Consider the following 19,382-nt stretch of genomic DNA (forward strand, 5'->3'; position numbering starts at 1 on the left):
GGGCACAGTTCTCAGCAAGACTGCCCTTACATCAGATGCCAGCCACACTCTGAGGGTCCCCAAGTCACCCACACTTCTGACCAACTGGCAAAAATTCAGGGATTCCTATGATCCCCTCAGGTTCAGTAAGTCACAAGAATAACTCACAGAACTTAATGACTCAGGAATGCACAGTTTAGTCAATTCAGTTGTGCCTGACTCTTTGCGATCCCATAGACTGCAGCATGCCAGGCTTCCCTGTCCTTCACCAGCTCCTGGAATTTACTCAAACTCATGTCCATTGAGTCAGTGATGCCATCCAACCATCTCATACTCTATTGTCCCCTTCTCCTCCCACCTTCAATCTTTCCCAACATCAGGGTCTTTTCAAATGAGTCAGTTCTTTCCATCAGGTGGCCAAAGTATTGGAGTTTCATCAGTCCTTCCAATGAATATTCAGGACTGATTTCCTTTAGGATAGACGGGTTGGATCTCCTTGCTGTCCAAGGGACCCTCAAGAGTCTTCTCCAACACCACAGTTCAAAAGCATCAATTCTTCAGTGCTCAGCTTTCTTTATAGTTCAACTGTCACATCCATACATGATTACTGGAAAAACCATAGCTTTGACTAGACAGACCTTTGTTGGCAAAGTAATGTTTCTGCTTTTGAATATGCTGTCTAGGTTGGTCATAGCTTTTCTTTCAAGGAGCAAGCATCTTTTAATTTCATGGTTGCAATCACCATCTGCAGTGATTTTGGATTCCCGAAATATAGTCTATCACTGTTTTCATTGTTTCCCTATCTATTTGCCATGAAGTGATGGGACCGGATGCCATGATCTTGGTTTTTGAATGGTGAGTTTTAAGCCAGCTTTTTTACTCTCTTTTTTCACTTTCATCAAGAGGCTCTTTAGTTCCTCTTCGTTTTCTGCCTTAAGGGTGGTGTCATCTGCATATCTGAGGTTATTGATATTTCTCCTGGCAATCTTGATTCCAGCTTGTGCTTCCTCCAGCCCAGTGTTTCTCACGATGTACTCTGCATAAAAGTTAAATAAGCAAGGTGACAATATACAGCCTTGACGTACTCCTTTTCTGATTTGGAACCATCTGTTGTTCCATGTCCAGTTCTAACTGTTGCTTCTTGACCTGCATACAGATTTCTAAGGGGGCAGGTCAGGTGGTCTGGTATTCCCATCTCTTGAAGAATTCCCATCTCTTGAAGAATTCCCATCTCTTGAAGAATTAAGTGCAGGAATGCACTGCACTTAACAATTTAGTTTTATTTAAAGGATACAACCAGGGCCAGCCAAATGAAGGGCAGGGTGAAACCTGGGAGGGTTATGAACACGAAGCTTCCATATCTTCTGCCTGGGGAGCCAAGACGTGTCACCTTCCCAGCACACCTGTATTTACCAACCAGGAATTCCTCTGAGCCTCAGCATCCAGAAACATTATTGGGATTTCATTAGGGAGGCCTGATGCATTGGGTCATTAGCCACATGATTGGACTCAATCTTCAGCTGTATTAGAGATGTTTGCTCAGGTTCCCCCTCCTTGCTGTTCCCCCTGCCTCTGCATGAATTCAATCCCTCACCACTTCTCACCTGAACCCTTAGTACAGCTTCTTGGTTCCCATTCTTATTCCATGTCAGTTTCTCACTGGTTGGGCCTCCTTATTCTAGCAGTTTCTCTGCCTTGATGAAGCCCCAGGAGATAAGCTTAGTCTGGAATAGTACAGGTGGGAGTTCTTCATCCCTAGTTAACCTGCAAAGTCCAAAGACAATCTTGAAGATCCTTGTTACCTGAAACAGAGAATATAATTAATGGGAAATTTAGGATGTTTCTCACTATTCTCTCATCTTCTTGTCAAATCTGTCTTTTTGAGGTCCATTTCATCCATCCATTCATCTTTTATCCCTTCTGAATGCAATGATCTGCCAGATGCTTGGCCATTTTCCTCACCTGACTCATGGCTTTCCTGTTCCTTTCCTGGGCAATTATAAAGTCCATGTGGCCTCTCTTATCTCCAATCCAATGAATTTCTTCTTAACTCCATGTCATCCACAATCCTCTACTGTTGTCATGCTGCCATGTCTCCTTAGACACTCTTATTAATTCTTATGGCTTTAGACACAGTCTGTGTACTCATGACTCCTAGTTACTCTTCCAGTTCAGGCTTCTCTTCTGAAATTCATACCTCCATATTCAGTTGCCTGTTTAGCATATTCCTTACATGACTCACACTCAGGCATCTCAAACTCAACTTCTCAAAACTTATATATTGCTTCTTTGAACTTCCTTTGGCAAATCTGCTACATTTCAGCAAATGATACCATCAGCCATTCAAGTGTGCAATCTACCTTTCTCATCCCTTCATTTATTCTATCAAGTCCTATTCATTTTACCTCCGAGATATATCCTGAATCTGTTTACTCCTCAACATCCCCAGTGCTGTCAACCCAAGCCAATGTATCATCCCTTTTAGCCTGGATGATTGCAGGAGTGTCCATCAGGCCTCTATTTGTTCTTGTATTCTTTCAACCCATTCTGTACAGAGAACATGTATGTAAGTTGTTGGGTTTTTTTATGTACACATTTTATCTTTATTCTCCTCCTTAAAAATATTTTAGAGGCTTTCTGTTTTCTCGGAGGATGTTGTTCAAGATCTTTTGCATGTTCAACAAGGGCCTTGCATGATCTGGTTCCCTCAGTCTTTCTGGCTTGCTTCCTGCCACTCTCCCCTTTGTTCACTGGGCCTGTCACACAGGCCTTGCTCTTTTCTGAAGATACCAAGCTCCCTCATGCCTCAGAGAGTTTATACATACAGTCCCATCTACTTTGAACATTCTAGACACCCTTCTCCTATCTCCATCTACCCCTTAGAATGTGACAGAAGACACAACTAAATAAAATACAACTCTCTTTCCTTAAGAGCTCATGGTTTAATAAGAGACTTGTGCTGTGCTGTGCTTAGTTGCTCAGTTGTGTCCAACTCTTTGTGACTCCATGGACTGTAGCCTGCCAGGCTCCTCTGTCCATGGGGATTCTCCAGGCAAGAATACTGGAATGGGTTGCCATCCCCTCTTCCAGGGGATCATCCCAAATCAGGGATCGAACCCAGGTCTCCTGCATTGCAGGCTGATTCTTTACCATCTGAGCCACCAGGGAAGCCCAAGAATACTGGAGTGCATAGCCTATCCCTTCCTCAGGGGATCTTCCTGACCCAGGAATTGAACCAGAGTCTTCTGCATTGCAGGTGGATTCTTTACCAGCTGAGCTACCACGGAAGTCCAATAAGAGACCTACATGTAAGCAAAATAAATAAATAAACAAAAATTCCACTGCAGTATATAAATGCAACAGAAGTATGGCCAAAGGAATAAATATTCATCTATCTCTAAAAGTCAGGAAATTTAAGTAGAAGAACCATACGTCCCCAAGGACAGAGGCAAGGACTCGAGGTGATATAAGCAGTTTGGCGTTGTTGGAGAGTAAAGGCAAGGGGGTTGTGGGAGATGACTTGGATGTTGTGTTGATGGTTTTATCCAATATGCAAAGAAGTTGCCCTCTATAAAGGATTCTATGTAGGAGAAATATGAATACATATCAACTGAAGTGCTATCAAACTGGTAATGATGAGAGAGAAGGGCCTCAATAGAAGAAGGTGAAGGCAGGAAGTCAAGTAGGAGAATGCTATGATAGTCTTGGCAAGTGGGGATGGCAACTGAATTAAGGCAAAGGTAGTGAAAATGGAAAAGGAGATGGGCAGAAGATATTTTTAAGGGGGAGAATTTGATAGGACTTGAGGACTGAGCAAAACATGAATTCTTGCCTTTATGGAGTTTGCATTCTACTGTAGAGGGCAGATAATACGTCCAATAAACAAACACATACATGACACAATCCCTGTCATGCTACAAGCAATGAAGAAAATAGAGCAAAGTAAAATCCCAGCAAATGAAGGAGAGAGTTATTTTAGATGAAGTGGTCCCTGTGAGGGGATGACACCTGAACAGAGAAATGAGCCATGTGAATATCTGGGGAAAGAGTATTTTAGGTAGAGTGAACAGCAAGTACAAAGGTCCAGAGATGAGAATGTTCTTGTCATATGTCTGAGGAAAAACAGTGAAACTAGTGTGATTGAAGTACAAAAAAAAAGAAAGGGGAGAATGAAGAAGATAAGGTCAGAATATAGCAAGAAGCACATAGATCATGGGAAAAACCTTGGGTTTTAAGTGTGATGGGAATCACTGGAGGGTTTTGGAATAGGGAGTGGCATATCCTAACTTATACTGTAAAAAAAATCACACCCAGAAGACTACAGTGGGACAAGTGGAAGCTGGGTAGCCAGTTAGAAGGAAGGGATCTGGGTGAGAGATGATGGCAGTTTGGACTAGAAAAATAGTGATCAAGTTGGTGATAACTAATCAGTTTGGTTTGTATTTTGATGGCAGAGCTGATGCAATGTGTTGATGGATTAAATGAGGGTAGCAGAAAAAGAAAGGAGTCAACAACGACCCCAGTGTTTCTGGCATGAAAAACAGGCTGAATCACTGAGCCATTTACTGAGATGGAAAAGACTGATAGACAGGAAGTCAAGAATTTGATTTTTAGACATGTTTAGTTTGGAATACTATTAGACTTCCAAGTAGAGTAGCTATTGGAGATATGATTAAGATATATAGTTTTGGATACATTGGCATATAAATGATATTTAAGATGATAGAATTGGTTAAAATGAGTATAAGCAAAAGCTGAGAAGAAGTCCAAGGATGGAACAATAGAATACTCTAAGGCTTAAAGGTTGAGAAAAGAAGGAAGATCTAACAAAGAGACTGAGAAGGAGTGTCCAGTCAGGTGAGAAGAAAATCAGTAAAGGATAGAAGCCAGGTAAAGGTAGTCTTTCAAGAAAGAGGAAATAATCAACTGCTTAAATGCTGCTATTAGGTCAAGTAGTTTGAGAATTGGATTTGGCAACATGAAGGTTATTGGTGACCTTGATAAGAGAAGTCTCAGAGAAGTAACAGAGATAAAAGGTTTTAAGTATCATAAAAGGTTAATATACAGTAGATAAAAAGAAAGTGAGAGGATTCTCTACATCAAGAGGAGCAGAAAAGTAGTGCAGTACCTGAAGAGACATATGCCGTCTGAGGAGGGTTTCTTCAAGAAGGGAGGAAAGACTGGTGATGCAGAAGAAAGAGGAATATAGGTGAAGAAGTAAAGTTCTCGAGTAGGTGAGTTCTCTGGATATTTGAATATATAGGCCTGGAGCTTAAGAGAGAGGTAAAGGCTAGAGATACAGATTTTGGAATGATTAAACTATATATGAAAGGGGCAAATGTGAGACTGACAGAAATTGGGATGAATGAAAACCAGAAGCCAGGGAATAGCCACAGGTATCAAAAATTAGAGGAAATAAGGGGAGTAGATCCAGTAAGGAAGATTGAGAAAGAATATCCTCTATTTTTCAGCTATTTTTATGCTCACAGCACATGGCATATTGTTTCACTTCTCATGCCTGTAAAGCATTTCCTTCCCTGGATTCATACCCATCTTTCATAGTACTTTATAAAAATCTTCATTAGCACTTATTTCACTGCATTTACATTATATGTCTGCTTCTTCCACCAACCTGAAAGCTCCCTCTGCCAAATACTTTATTCATCTTCTTATCTACAACTCTTAACATAATGCATAGAAGGTGCTAAATGAATGAGGCATGGAGCAGGGGGAAGTTAATCCACAAATAGAGTGTGTGATATATAAGCATAAGAAAGTGTGAATATGCCTTTTATGCCTTTCTGAAAGAAATAGACATGTTGGAAAGAATTCACCAGAGAAGCCATCTGGCATATTTTTTTGTAGAAAGGTTTTGAATTATGAATTCAATTCCCTTAAAATAGAAAATATAGAATTTTCTCTTCATTATTGTTTCAGTTTTATAAGTTTTATTTTTCAATAAAAATTTCCACTTCATATGAATTGCCAAATTTATTGGTATAAAGTTGTATTCTCTTACATTTTTAATGTCTATAGGACCTGTGGTAATGCCCCCTTTTTATTGTTGATATTGGTAATGTATTCTCTTAAATTCTTCTTTGATTAGTCTTTCTAGAGTTGATTAACTTTTTTAGTCTTTTTGAAGATTAGTAAGTTTTGCCTTGTTGATTTTCTCTCGTTTTTTTGCTATTTCTGATTTTATCTTTATTTCCTTTTTAAACTGTCTTTGCATAAATTGCCTTTTTCTAAATTTCCATCCACGCTCTGAATTCTGTCAGTAGTTCTCTAGCTAAAGTGGCCCACTGGAGAAGTCTCAAGTCTGGAAGGAGTGGGCTTGCATTATTACTCCACCATGCTCAGTCATTAGCTAGGAGTAGGTTGTGGGAAGTGTGGCCTCAGTTGTGAACACACTGGCGGATCTACATCAATATCTGAGGTCATCAATTAACTGTGTACCACAGCAGGAAATCCAGTGGCCCATTTTCAGAAACACCACAATCCACTCCTTTCCCCACAGATCTACTTCTTGCTGGTTTGGGGGAAAGCTCTTCCATGGACCTCTCTTTCTGAAGAGAAACTTGGAAGAGGGTTAGTGGAATGAACTACAGAAACTGGTCTGGAGGCCACGATTGATAACTCATTCTCTCCCTTTTCCACTACCTACTCTAAATTCTTCTCACCTTCAGTTACCAACTTAGCAGGTCTTGGTGGCTTATGTGGTGGTGTGGTTCAAACTTCTATTTCTGTGGAGACTAAGCTCCTAGAAACCACATCCTTCTGAGGCCAGAGTTGCTGCATGTGTTCACAGTTACAGTGAGGCAAGGAGCATCAGGATATGCCCAAGCGGATCACATGGAATCTGTAAAAAGCAGTGATACCTTCTACTGATCAGGGTCAGTTTTCCGTGTCATGATGGTGACTTCTCTTTTCATCTACTGGTCCCTTGAATAATGAATTCAAAGTGCCCTGGTGCAATCATAGCTCATAGTTCAACAGAACCTTTGTTATGACCCTTGACAGGAGTGTAATCCCTTTGGGGACCAGTACCTCCAACCCTACATATTCCAGATTTGTAGGTATTGGAAACAAAAAAATCCTCTAGTGGGGCACTGGTAGTAAAGGTAAGCGCAGCTATTTCTGTATCCACTCTTTGGTTAGTGGACCCATGTATTTTTCCTACCAGGTTCATAAAGGCCAGGATTTAATGTGTATAACATATCCTGGATGATAGCATCTTAGTTTTTCAGAGTTGTCACTGGCATTTCACTTGAACCTTTAGAAATGTCATTCTAACTCTTTATCAGGTCAGTTTGTTCTGATTGGTGTGGTACTGATGAGGTCATAGGTCCACTCTCGCACTTTTTTTTTTTTTTTTAACCATGAAACAGTTGCCCTGTTTGGATGCTACGTTATGCAGGATTCTGTGCCTGTGGATTGGACATTCCACAAACCCCAATACAGTTATCATGAAAATGAACTACTGGCCCCTCCAGAATGGAAGGAACCCAATGTAGTCAACTTGTCACCAAGTAGCCAACTGTCTCCCTGAGTAACAGATTCAAACTAGGGGCTCAGCATTGGTCTCTATTGCTGATATGTTGGCCATTTAGGCATCAACAGCTAGACTGGCCTTAAAAACTTGGAGTCCAAGCTTCATGGGCCCACAGCTAGCTTCTGTCTTCCATGGTGGCTCACTTGGTAAAGAGTCTGCCTGCAATGTGGGTGACCCAGGTTCAATACCTGGGTCGGGAAGATCCCCTGGAGAAGGAAATGGCAACCCACTTCAGGAGCTAGCTTCTGTCTCTATGTGGGCACACCATTTGTGTGCCTGCGTTAGCTTCTTAGGGCTGTGTTACCAAAGTGATTTAAACAACAGAAATGTATTTTTAAACAATTTTTAAAATTATTTATTCATTTATTTTTGGCTGCACTGGGTCTTCAGCAGTTGTGGTGCACGCGCTTAGTTGCTCCAGGGCACGTGGAATCTTCCTGGATCAGGGATTGACAGGTGGATTCTTACCCACTGTACCACCAGGGAAGTCCTAAACAATAGAAATATATTGTCTCACATTCTGGAGGCTAGAAGTCTGAGATCAAGGTGTCAGAAGGCTTGAGTCCTTCTAAGGGTTGTGAGGGAAAACCTGTTCCATGTTCTCTTCTCTAGCTTCTAGTGGTTTGCTGGCAATCTTTGGCATTCCTTGGTTTCTACTGCATCACCCTCATCTCTGTTTTTATCTTCACGTGGCATTTCCTCTGTGTGTCTGTCTTCATATGGCCTTCTGCTTATAAGGATACTGCTGCTGCTGCTGCTAAGTCGCTTCAGTCGTGTCCGACTCTGTGCAACCCCATAGATGGCAGCCCACAAGGCTCCCCCGTCCCTGGGATTCTCCAGACAAGAACACTGAAGTGGGTTGCCATTTCCTTCTCCAATGCATGAAGGTGAAAAGTGAAAATGAAGTCGCTCAGTCGTGTCCGACTCTTAGCGACCCCATGGACTGCAGCCCACCAGGCTCCTCCATCCATGGGATTTTCCAGGCAAGAGTACTGGAGTGGGGTGCCATTGCCTTCTCCTTATAAGGATACTAGTCACATTGAATTAGGGCCCATCCTACTGCAGTTACGATGTCATTTTAACTAATTACATCTGTAAGAACCCTATTTCCAGATGTCACATTTTGAGGTATGGGGGATTAGAACTTTAACGTATAAATTGGAGGGAGGAGGCAGGCTTGGAGCGTGTCCCAGAAGAAACCATGGCGTCGCTCAGCTGTGGTACCACCGTCTGCGTTATTTGGAGAAGCCCAAATATGGCTGCCCCGCCTGCTTTGTGCCCTACTGCTCCTTGCCCTGCTTCTGGAAGCACAAAGAGCAGTGCAAGCCTGCAACTGATCTTGTTGAGAAAAAAATAAGATCAGCTCTTACTGCAAAAACTAAAAAGTGTGGAAAATGAAGATGATGATGATGACTCTGTAGCTGATTTTCTCAATAGTGATGAGAAGAGGATAGAGTGTCTTTGCAGAATTTAAAGAGTTTAGGGGAGTCTGCAGCGCTGAGGAGCTTACTGCTCAAGCCGCACCTCAGACAGTTGATGGTTGACCTCAATCAGGCGGACGACAAGGCCAAGCTTATGCAGGCCTGCATGCAGGAACCCTTGTTTGTGGAGTTTGAGGACTGCTGCTTGAGTATCGTGGAGCCATCTTAGAACAAGGATCCTTAAGGTGGATGACTGTGCTGTCTGCTCCTCCTGGGAGGCCATCATGTGTGGGCCCTGCCCAGGGCGGTGCTTCCAGGACTCAGCGGCTGACGTCAGGTGGGCCGCCCCAGCCCCCTCTCCAGCACTGCAGGCTGAGGCACAGGCAGGTGGAGGTACTCACGGTGGCAGACCCGTATGGAGAAAGAACTTGACGTTCAAATGGTTGTTTTTAAGTGTTTTATTTTTGGTATAATTAAGACAAATATTCACTGAGTTTCCACACCCATTTGAGTAAAAACTTGCTCAGTGTTTCTAAATAAAATTATGGTGTGATGGTTCAAAAAAAAAAAAAATGGGGGGGAGGATACAATATAACCCACAATAGTTCCCATCAGACTGGTTCCAAGGTAGCCAATGATTAAGATTGGTAATGACAATTGGATGAGTTATTCTACTTCATTGTTTAGTACCTTTTCCCTGGCAAGTGCAAAATGTGTTACAAAAATCTTCACAATTCATGCCCATTCCTGTATATCCACCCACAAGACTCTACCCTAGACCTTCTTGTCTTTGATCTTTCAGGCCTTTTACTTCCCAGCCCCCTACCAGCGAGCCAGGCCATTGACATATGCCCAAGCATCTCTATATATTTACTTCAGTCTGCTTCTCCTAATATACAAACCAAATGACCAGGGACACTGCTTTAACTCTACCCATTAGGAAGATTTTTCCTCTTCTCTATTTTTCAAAGCCTATCAAGTATGTGGCTACAAAGGAGCCACTATCTAATTTTGGTTTATACCCACATACTAAGCTGACTCATCCATTAAACCAAACTCAGCCTTTATTCCTCCTCCTTCAGCTGGTCAGCTGTTGGTGCAGCTATGGTGGGTGACATGGGAGTCTGGATTAGTTGGTCCTGCAGCTTACAAGTATCTCAATTGTGCTTGAGCTCCATTTCAGATGTACTATTTCCATCTTATAATAAATGCTACTGGGTCCATCTGAACACCAAAAGAACGCAGACCATAACGGGCAGTTCTGGGCACAGGGTCACTTGGAGTCCCATGGTTAAGTGTTTGGTTTCTACCAAGGTGCAGTATCACACTAGGAGTTGTTTCTTAAAACTTAGGTAATTTTCTGCTACAGATAGAATGGCCCCACTCAAGTCCCAGGGACTACACTTTGATTTTTCCACTGAGCTTACCTAAGTTCTGTCTTAATTCAGTTTGGGCTGTTATAATGGAATACCACAGACTGGGTGGTTTAAACAGCAGAAATTTGTTTTTTGACAGTTTTGGAGGCTGGAAGTCTGAGATCATGGTGCCAGCATGTTCAGGTTCTGATGTGATCCCTCTTCCTACTTTGGAGACAGTCACCTTCTCATTCTCACTCTGCCCTCATGGGGGGTGGGGGCAGCCAGGGAGAGCTATCTGGTGTCTCTTCTTCACCATCACGTTGGGAGTTAAGGCTTCAACATATGAATGGGGATGGGGACAAATTCAGTCCATAATATTCCTCCCCTGGCCCCCTAAAATTCATGTCATTATTGCATGCAAAACACATTCACTCCATCCCAACAGCCCCCAAAGTCTTAACTCATTCTAGCATCAACCGAAAAGCCTCCTCTAAATATTATCTAAATCAGATATAGTGAGACTCAAGGTATGATTCATCCTGCGGCAAAACTCCTCTCCAGCTGTGAATCTGTAAAATCAGACAAGTTACGTGCTTCCAAAATACAATGTGGGGGGAGGGGGCAGGCATATAGGATAGGCATTCCCATTCTAAAAGAAACAGGAAAGAAGGAAGGAGTGATGGGTCCTAAGAAAGTTCAGAATTTAGTGAGAAAAATTCCATTAGATCTTAAGGTTTGAGAGTAATTCTCTGGCTCAGTGCTCTGCTGTCCAGGTCCTACGGGGTGGCAGCATCACTCCCAAGGCTTTGCTGTCTAGTCCCACTCCTAAGGCTTCCGGCAGAAGCCACCTGCCTGTCAAAACTGAGGCAGTGGCCCTGATGACCATCTCTTATTCTGTCCTGTCCAATTCAATAAATCCAACAGCCGTCCTTTATTTTTTCCCATCTCTGTCCTCTTCAGTTCAAGCTGGCAGTGTTTCTGCTCATGTAATCCCATATACTCCTTTTCAAGTAATAATCTAGTAACGCTGTTGGGTTTTTCATTCAAACACGTTTTCTCATTTTTTGCAACATGGGTAGGCTGAGAGTCTTCTAAGTAATCAAGTTCTAGTTTCTCTTTGCTTTTTAATTCACCTCTCTCCTTTCATGTTTTACTCTAAGTAATAAGGTGAGACCAAGCCCTTCCTTCAGTACTTGGCTTAGAAATCTCCTCAGCTGAATATTCAATTTTATCACTCAAATTCTACCTTCCACAAAACACTAGGACACAATTCAGCCAAGTTCTTTACCATTTTATAACAGGAATCACCTTTCCTTCAGGTTCCAGTAACATGTTCCTCATTTCCATCTGAGATCTCACTAGATTTTCCCTTAATGTCCATATTTCTAGCATGTAACTTAAAATCATTCCAGCCTTTACCCCTTATCCAGTTCCAAAGCTACTTCTGCATTTTAGTTACTTATTACAGCTGTACTCCACTGCTCATATCTGTATTAGTCAGGCTCCTCCAGAGAAACAGGAGTTAGATAGAGATGTAAATTTATTATAAGGAACTGGCTCACGTGATTACAGAGGCTGAGAAGTCCCAAGATTTGCAATCAGCAAGCTCATGACCTAAGAGAGCCAACGTGCATGTCCAGTCTGAGTTCAAAGGCTTGAGAACCAGAACACCTATGGTGTAAGTTCCAGTCTGAAAGTTGGCAAGCTCAAGATCCAAGAAGAGACAAGGTTTCTGTCCAAGTCTGAAGGCTAGAAAAGACCAGTGTCCTAGCTATACAGTCAGGCAGTTGTAATTCCCTTTTACTCAGTTTTTTTGGGTTCTATTCAGGTCTTAAATTGATAGGCTGTGGCCCACCCACATTAGACAGGGCAGTCTGCTTTACTCATTCTACCAATCCTATGTTAATCTCATCCAGAAACAAACCCCTACCCCACCCCAGACACACCCAGATGTTTGACCAAATTATTTGGGTACTCAATGGCCCAGTCAAGTTGAAACAAAATTAACCACCACAAGCTCCAAACTGCATCTTTTCCCACTCTTGACCCCTCTAATACAAGAGTCTACTGGAATAGTAACAGAGATACTTGTATAGGAGACCGGACCATCTGAAGAGCCCTTCTGTTCTGGGTCTCAAAGCTGGAAATCTTCTGTTACCTAGTATATAAGCTGGAGAAGTATTCCTAGATACGGAATATGCCCCAGAAGATGAACAGAGATACCAAGCCCCGTGCATTCTTTGTGGCAGGGGATGCAAGATGCAACTTTTTTATGTGTAAGGATGGACCCTTAAAAACTTCACTGAAGTGACAAATCCTTGAATCTTTGCAGCATTTTTCTACTTTCTGGAGCATGGGTCTTACCAATGCCTCCAGCATACTAGCCACCTCTTGCTTGCACTTGTCTGCCCAGCATAATATCATCTACGTAATGGGTCAATGTGATATTCTATGAATTGTCCAGGTGGTCCAGATGTCTTTTGACTATGACAGAGGATAGAGTTAACTTATCCTTGAGGCAAAACTGTACGTAAATATTATTTATCCCACATGTATGTGAACCTTTTCTGATATCTTCTCTAATTAGAATGGAAAATAATTCATTCAACAAATCACTGGCCATACACTATATCTTGATGCCTTATTAATCTGCTCTTGCTAAGTTGCTTCAGTCATGTCCAACTCTGTGCGACCCCATAGATGGCAGCCCACCAGGCTCCCCCGTCCCTGGGATTCTCCAGGCAAGAACTCTAGCAACAATATTATGCCCAGCACAGCAGGTGTGATTAGAGCTGTTACTTGCTAAAGCCTGCAATAGTCTACAGTCATTCTTCAGGATCCATCCAGTTAGTTTCTGCATGGGCCAGACTGGCTAATTAAATGGAGACATGACAGGGACTGGATTTCCCAGGTGGTGCTAGTGGTAAAGAATCTGCCTGCCCATGCAGGAGACACAAGAGATGCAGGTTTGATCCCTGGGTCAGGAAGATCCCCTAGAGGAGGAAATGATAACCCACTCCAGTATTCTTGGAGAATTCCATGGACAGAGGAGCCTGGCAGACTACAGTCCATGGGTTCATGAAGAAGTTGGACATGACTTAGAGACTAAACAACAACAGCAGCAACAAATTACAAGGTTGGTGCCAAAGTAATTGTGGTTTTGGACTGTTGACATCTGCCATTTGATACTGGAATATATTCTTAAATGTGGTTATGTTATTCATCATTTTAATGCACATTTCTTGCTATATGTTTTTTGCTAATGAATTATTACTTGCTATGTATTTTATATATATTTTAAACTATGGAAATCATGTTAGACAAAAAAAGCAAATTCAAGCGATTTTCTTATGCAAGTTCAAAATGGGTCATAAAGCAGCACAATTTGCAAGGTCAACAACACATTTCTCCCAGGAACTGCTAATATACAGTGCAGTGGTGGTTGAAAAAGTTTTGCAAAGCAGACAGGAGCCTTGAATATGAGGACTGTGGTGGCCTGCCATCTAAAGTTGACAATGACCAACTGAATCATCAAAGCTGATCCTCTTACAACTACATGGGAAGTTGCCCAAGAACTCAACACTGACCATTCTACGGTCATTAGGCATTTGAAGCAGACTGGAAAAGTGAAAAAGTTCAGTAAGTGGGTGCCTTATGAGCTGATCGCAAATCAAAAAGAACTGTCATTTTGAAGTGTCATCTTCTCTTATTCTGTGCAACAACAATGAACCATTTCTCAGATTGTAACATGCAATGAAAAGTGGATTTTATATGACAACTGGTGATGATCAGCTTAGTGGTTGGACCAAGAAGCTCCAAAGCACTTTCCAAAGCCAAACTTGTACAAAAAAAAAGGGTCATGGTCACTGTTTGATGGTCTGCTTCTGGTCTGACCCACTACAGCTTTCTGAATCCCAGCAAAACCATTACACCTGGGAAGCATGCTCAGCCAGTTGATGAGATGCACTGAAAACTGCAGCCAGCACTGGTCAACAGAACGGGTCCATGACAATGCCCACCGCACATCGCATAACCAATGCTTCAAAAGTTGGATGAATTGGGCTACAAAGTTTTGCCTCATCCACCATATTCACCTGACCTCTTGCCAACCAACTACCACTTCTTCAACCATCCTGACAACTTTTTGCAGGGAAAATGTTCCCACAAGCAGCAGGATGCAGAAAATGCTTTCCAAGGGTTTGCCTAATCCTAAAGCATGGATTTTTACATGACAAGGATAAATAAATTTATTTCTTGTTGGCAAAAATGTGTTGACTGTAATGGTTCCTATTTTGATTAATAAAGATGTTTGAGCCTAGTTACAAAGATTTAAGATTCAGGGTCCAAAACTGTAATTGCTTTTGCACCTAACTGTCAAATAGATCAATTCCAGTTACATACACAGGAACTGAAGAAATGATCATTGGGTGGGCCCACAGACACCATGGACCCGCTGTTACTGACTTTAGCAAGGACCCCATTTACTACAAGGCCCTCATAAGTGTCCAGTCTAACAGGGGGCCATGACAATGCTTGGGTCTCAGGGTACTGATATCTGTTTTTTGAGTCAATTTTCTGGTTATCCCTCTTCCACATTGTGTACAGTCACTATAGTAAATGGCCACAGGTCTCTTTGGGGAAGGACTGGAGAATCATTACATGTGTAACTTGCTGAAGTGCTGCAGGATCTGCCATCTCTTAGTCAATGGATTTCGGATCTGAAAAGTGGCCCAAATCCAGACATTGAACAAGGGATAATGAGTTTTTGGCTAGGGTTGGGGGTGAGGGGGACCATCTTCAGTCTCCTATTTTTCCATCTTGGCCTATTTTTGGTTGTAGATGTTAATTTTACCTCTAGAGATGCTAGGCTCTATATCCATCTTCATAATTCCCTGTCAAGGCCCTTGGCTGCCAATCTTGTCAGAAGTGGCTCATCTTTTTAATATTTGTGGCCTCCTGGTGATTAAGTGCCACCATCTGGCCTGTATTACTTGGGGGAAGGGGGATATCATTTCCATAGTTATTAATCAATCCCAGCTCTGTTCCAACCCCAGACTGTTCCTATGTCAGCCCAGACTTCTTGGTGATGCTCTTGCCCCTCACCAGAGGATTTCTGACGGCCTCAGTGAATGGTGTGTTTCCTGGGCCTTCCTGTGGAACATAATCCTCTGATGGGTCCTCTGGCCTCACACCTATTCCTGCATGCCCACTTCCTTGTCTTTTTATTCATTCTTCTACCACATGCCAGGGTAACTGAGACATTTCTACTTTACTCAGCATTGGCCATCCCTTTCTCTAGGTTCCTAAAAGCCCCCCTGCAGTTTGTTTCATCCCCAAGGGTTTTTGCTACAGTGTTAAATCCTGTACCTCCAGAAAGTGCTCCTAATTCAATGAATTCCTGATTATACAGTCTTATATTCCAGCCCCTTTGATCAAGCAACCTCAAAATTCAACTGCAAGATACTCTCCTGGCTTCTGTCTGTATATGCTAGCTAGTTCTTACAGCTCTTTGTATATAATCTCTTTCCTTCTGTATCAGGCCAAGTATGTTCTCAGCTGGGCTTCGCTAGGATTTAACTCTAGTTACTGCCCTGGCAGCCAGTAGAAGAGGTAGGGACAACTTCTATGTTGCCTTGTGGGGCAGTGGCTCTGCAGTATCTTTCAGCATGAAGGGAGTAAGAAGAAGAGGTAAACCATCTCTGCAAATTTTGAGAGTTCATGTGGGGCTTGCAGAACTAACATCCTTACAGATGTCCATTCAGATGCACTATCTCTTGTTTCAGGTTTTCTCAACCAGGGCCCTGACCTGTTGCCTCTCTGAAGTCCTGAGTCAGTGGCTTAACTGTCAGCTCTTCCACTATAGGAGATAAAAGCCTCTTTGAAAGCTACTAAAGAGGCCCACTGTCTCTCATACTTAACCATTAACCAAGGGAGAACCCTTGCTTTCTCCTTATTCCTTTCCAGAGTGTCACTACAACTTGGCAGTAACCAGTAAACCCCACTGCCCTTACAGGTATGTTTCGCCCCCAACCACCATGTATTTCACATGCCTGAAATTGTGCCTGCAAGGGCTTTCTCCTCCACTGGGATGTTTTCCCAGGTTGTTCTTAGTCGCTCAGTCGTGTCCAACTCTTTGTGACCCCATGGACTGTAGCTCACCAAGCTCCTCTGTCCATGGGGATTCTCCAGACAAGAATACTGGAGTGGGTTGCCATGTCCTCCGTCTCAGGATCTTTCCAACCCAGGGATCGAATCCTGGTCTCCCGCATTGCAGGCAGATTCTTTACCATCTGAGTTACCAGGGTAGCCAGGTTACTAATGATTAAACCTTTAGCAGCTAGATCACCAACTGTGTTAGTAACTACCCATGCCCCTACACTACTCGGGAAAGCATCATCTTGGTTTACAAGGTAGTGAGTGTGCCATCACACTTTCTCAACTTTCTATGTTTTCTTGGACCTCTCCTGGTACCACCTGTGCTAGTTTGGGCCCTCTAAGAGGCAGTTGCCAAAGTGTGATTTGACATGTACATTAGCTAGGGCTGGGTGGCTTAAACAATAGAAATTTATTTCTCACTCTTTTGGAGGCTAGAGGTCCAAGATCAAGATGTCAACAGGTTTGGTTTCTTTTGGGGCCTCCATCCTTGGCTTGCAGATGGCCACTTTTGCAGCATGGCCCTTCCTCTGTACACATACCCCGAGTGTCTCCTTACGTGTCCAAATTTCCTCTGCTTTTAAGAAATCAGCCAAACTGGGTTAGGGTTCACCTTAACAGGTTCATTTTAACTTAATTGTGTCTTTCAAAGACTCATCTCCAAATACAGTCACATTCTGAGGTACTGTGGGTTTAGAGTTTCAACATATGGATCCTTCAACATATGGATCTTGGGGAAATCACAATTCAACCCATAACAACATGCAAGATATTTATTAGGGGAGCTATCTGTCAAAGATAAAAGGGAAAGGAGAAGGGCAGGTGTGAGAGTCTGCAAACTGTGACTATCAAGTCACATACCTGACATCTATGCAGAGAAAAAAGAAATGATTGAGTAGGCAGGTCTTAGACTGCAGCACAAATTGAAGAAACTCTAAGTTAGGCTGATGGGTCCTCCAGTCAAAGCTGCCCATCAGAGGAGTCCCAAACGTTACAGCAATGCAGCACATTAGCAGCCTTGTGCAGTCACTTCTAAGTTAGAAAACTACAGGCACATAAAGAATTCCATTTAGGGACCAGTTCTTACTGGTTTCTTTGCTTAGTGTTACACTCTGGCTATTATTCTGCCACACTTTATTTTGCTCCAGGACCCATGTGCCTAGCTCTCCAAGATGTTTTTATATCTTTCTTATTTTTTGAGTCCAGTTCATTTTCTCATGTTTACTTTATTCCTTTCCTTTCTGTCTTCTATGGCTTCCTTATTATTTTTTTTCAAAGGATATCCAGTTCAACTTTCAATGAAACATTTATTGAACGGGATTGATTATGGGCAATAAATACAGTAGGTGCTGGATTTTTATGCCCTAATGGTCCACTTTCTTGGGAGAAAACAAGATTTCCCTTCTTATCCACAATCAGAGCTACCTGCAGCTTCCTTTCACTTATGATATATAGGGCACAAGCACATTTACCCTGAGAATTCTACATTCAAATAATTTTTTGACACTCACCATAATATCTGATAGTAATAAGGGCTGCAAAGCACCCTGCATCCCTGGGTGTTCAGGACATATTATTATGCCTGAAGTGAGCTTCCCTGGTGGCTCAGTGGTAAAGAACCCGCCTGCAATGCAGTTTGATCCCTGGGTCTGGAAGATCCCCTGGAGAAGGAAATGGCAAACCACTGCAGTATTCTTGCCTGGGAAATCCCATAGACAGAGGAGCTTAGTGGGCTGTAGCTGTAGTCCATGGCGTCACAAGAGTCAGACAGGACTTAGTGACTGAAAAACAACAACAACCTATTTAGGTACATAGGTAATATTTATGTAGATATGTATAAATAGTTACTATATATTAATTTCAAAAGAACTTCAGAAGAGAAAGCATAATGAACTTAACTAAGCATAATGAAGCTTAACTATGGCCTTTGTAATAGAAAGGCCATATTAAGCTGACCAGAAACTTGAGGGATAAATCTAAAAGATGTCTGAGGACTACTCTTGGAATTTCTCCTCAGTTTTATCAGTGTCAAACTTATTGGCTAGGGGCCACAAAAACAAAATTCCAGTTGAACTCATGAGGAAAGGACATAAAGGACGGGGAAAAAGATATCAATACTCAGAAGGCTTGTTTCTACATTTCCTTAACATTTCCAAATGAATTGCCTTGGTCATTTACAAACGTAATCTGAGGCCAAGTCAGGAACTTGAGAGAAACAGGCCTGGAGAGGTTGAGGCCTTGACCAGTGGTATATTATTAACCAAAAATGGAACACTGGCATTTCTCTTTCAGTCATACACCACCCACTAAATGACTTCCTAACTGGCTATCTTTCTTGAACATATCATTTACAGTCTTTCTATGAAGCTGTGAGTGTGCTCTCCTACCCTTAGGGAAGGTAAGTTAGAAAAACAAACAAGACACTGCTGTCTGTTAATTCATGGATAATAGAAAAAGCAGTGAACAATCTGAATCCCAGATCCAGAGCTCTGGGTCACTAGGTTGAAGCCTGTAGTACTAGTGGCTGGGGGGTAAGAATGGAAGTCCCCTACACATGAATGAGTTCCCTTCCAAGAGTCTTTAGTAAGTCCAGTAAAGTTAGCCTAAGCACCCAACTAACACAATCAGCTATATAGTACTGTACTGTAATAGGTTTATAATACTCTTCACACTAATACATAAAAAAGAAACACAAAAAAATAAAGAAAACACTTTTAATCTTACGGTACAGTACCTTGAAAAGTACAGTAGTAACCAGCTACATCACACTGCTTTAGCTCACTTCAGGATATCTTGGGCTTGAAATAAAGATACTATACTACTGTACTCTATATAGTACTGTAAAGTACACAAAAGCAAAACCACTTGTAAAGGCACACATGTGACAGTGTATGGCAGACATGTGAACTAACTTAGGTA

The 19,382-nt window shown here is 42.2% G+C and overlaps 1 pseudogene; it reads left to right on the forward strand.

The window, feature by feature from the left end:
* The first annotated feature begins 8,507 nt into the window (after positions 1 to 8,507).
* LOC113889516 lies at positions 8,508 to 9,196 on the forward strand (annotated as a pseudogene).
* The last annotated feature ends 10,186 nt before the right edge of the window (positions 9,197 to 19,382 follow it).

The sequence above is a fragment of the Bos indicus x Bos taurus genome, chromosome 3 (assembly GCF_003369695.1).
Source record: "Bos indicus x Bos taurus breed Angus x Brahman F1 hybrid chromosome 3, Bos_hybrid_MaternalHap_v2.0, whole genome shotgun sequence".
Taxonomy (NCBI): Eukaryota; Metazoa; Chordata; class Mammalia; order Artiodactyla; family Bovidae; genus Bos; species Bos indicus x Bos taurus.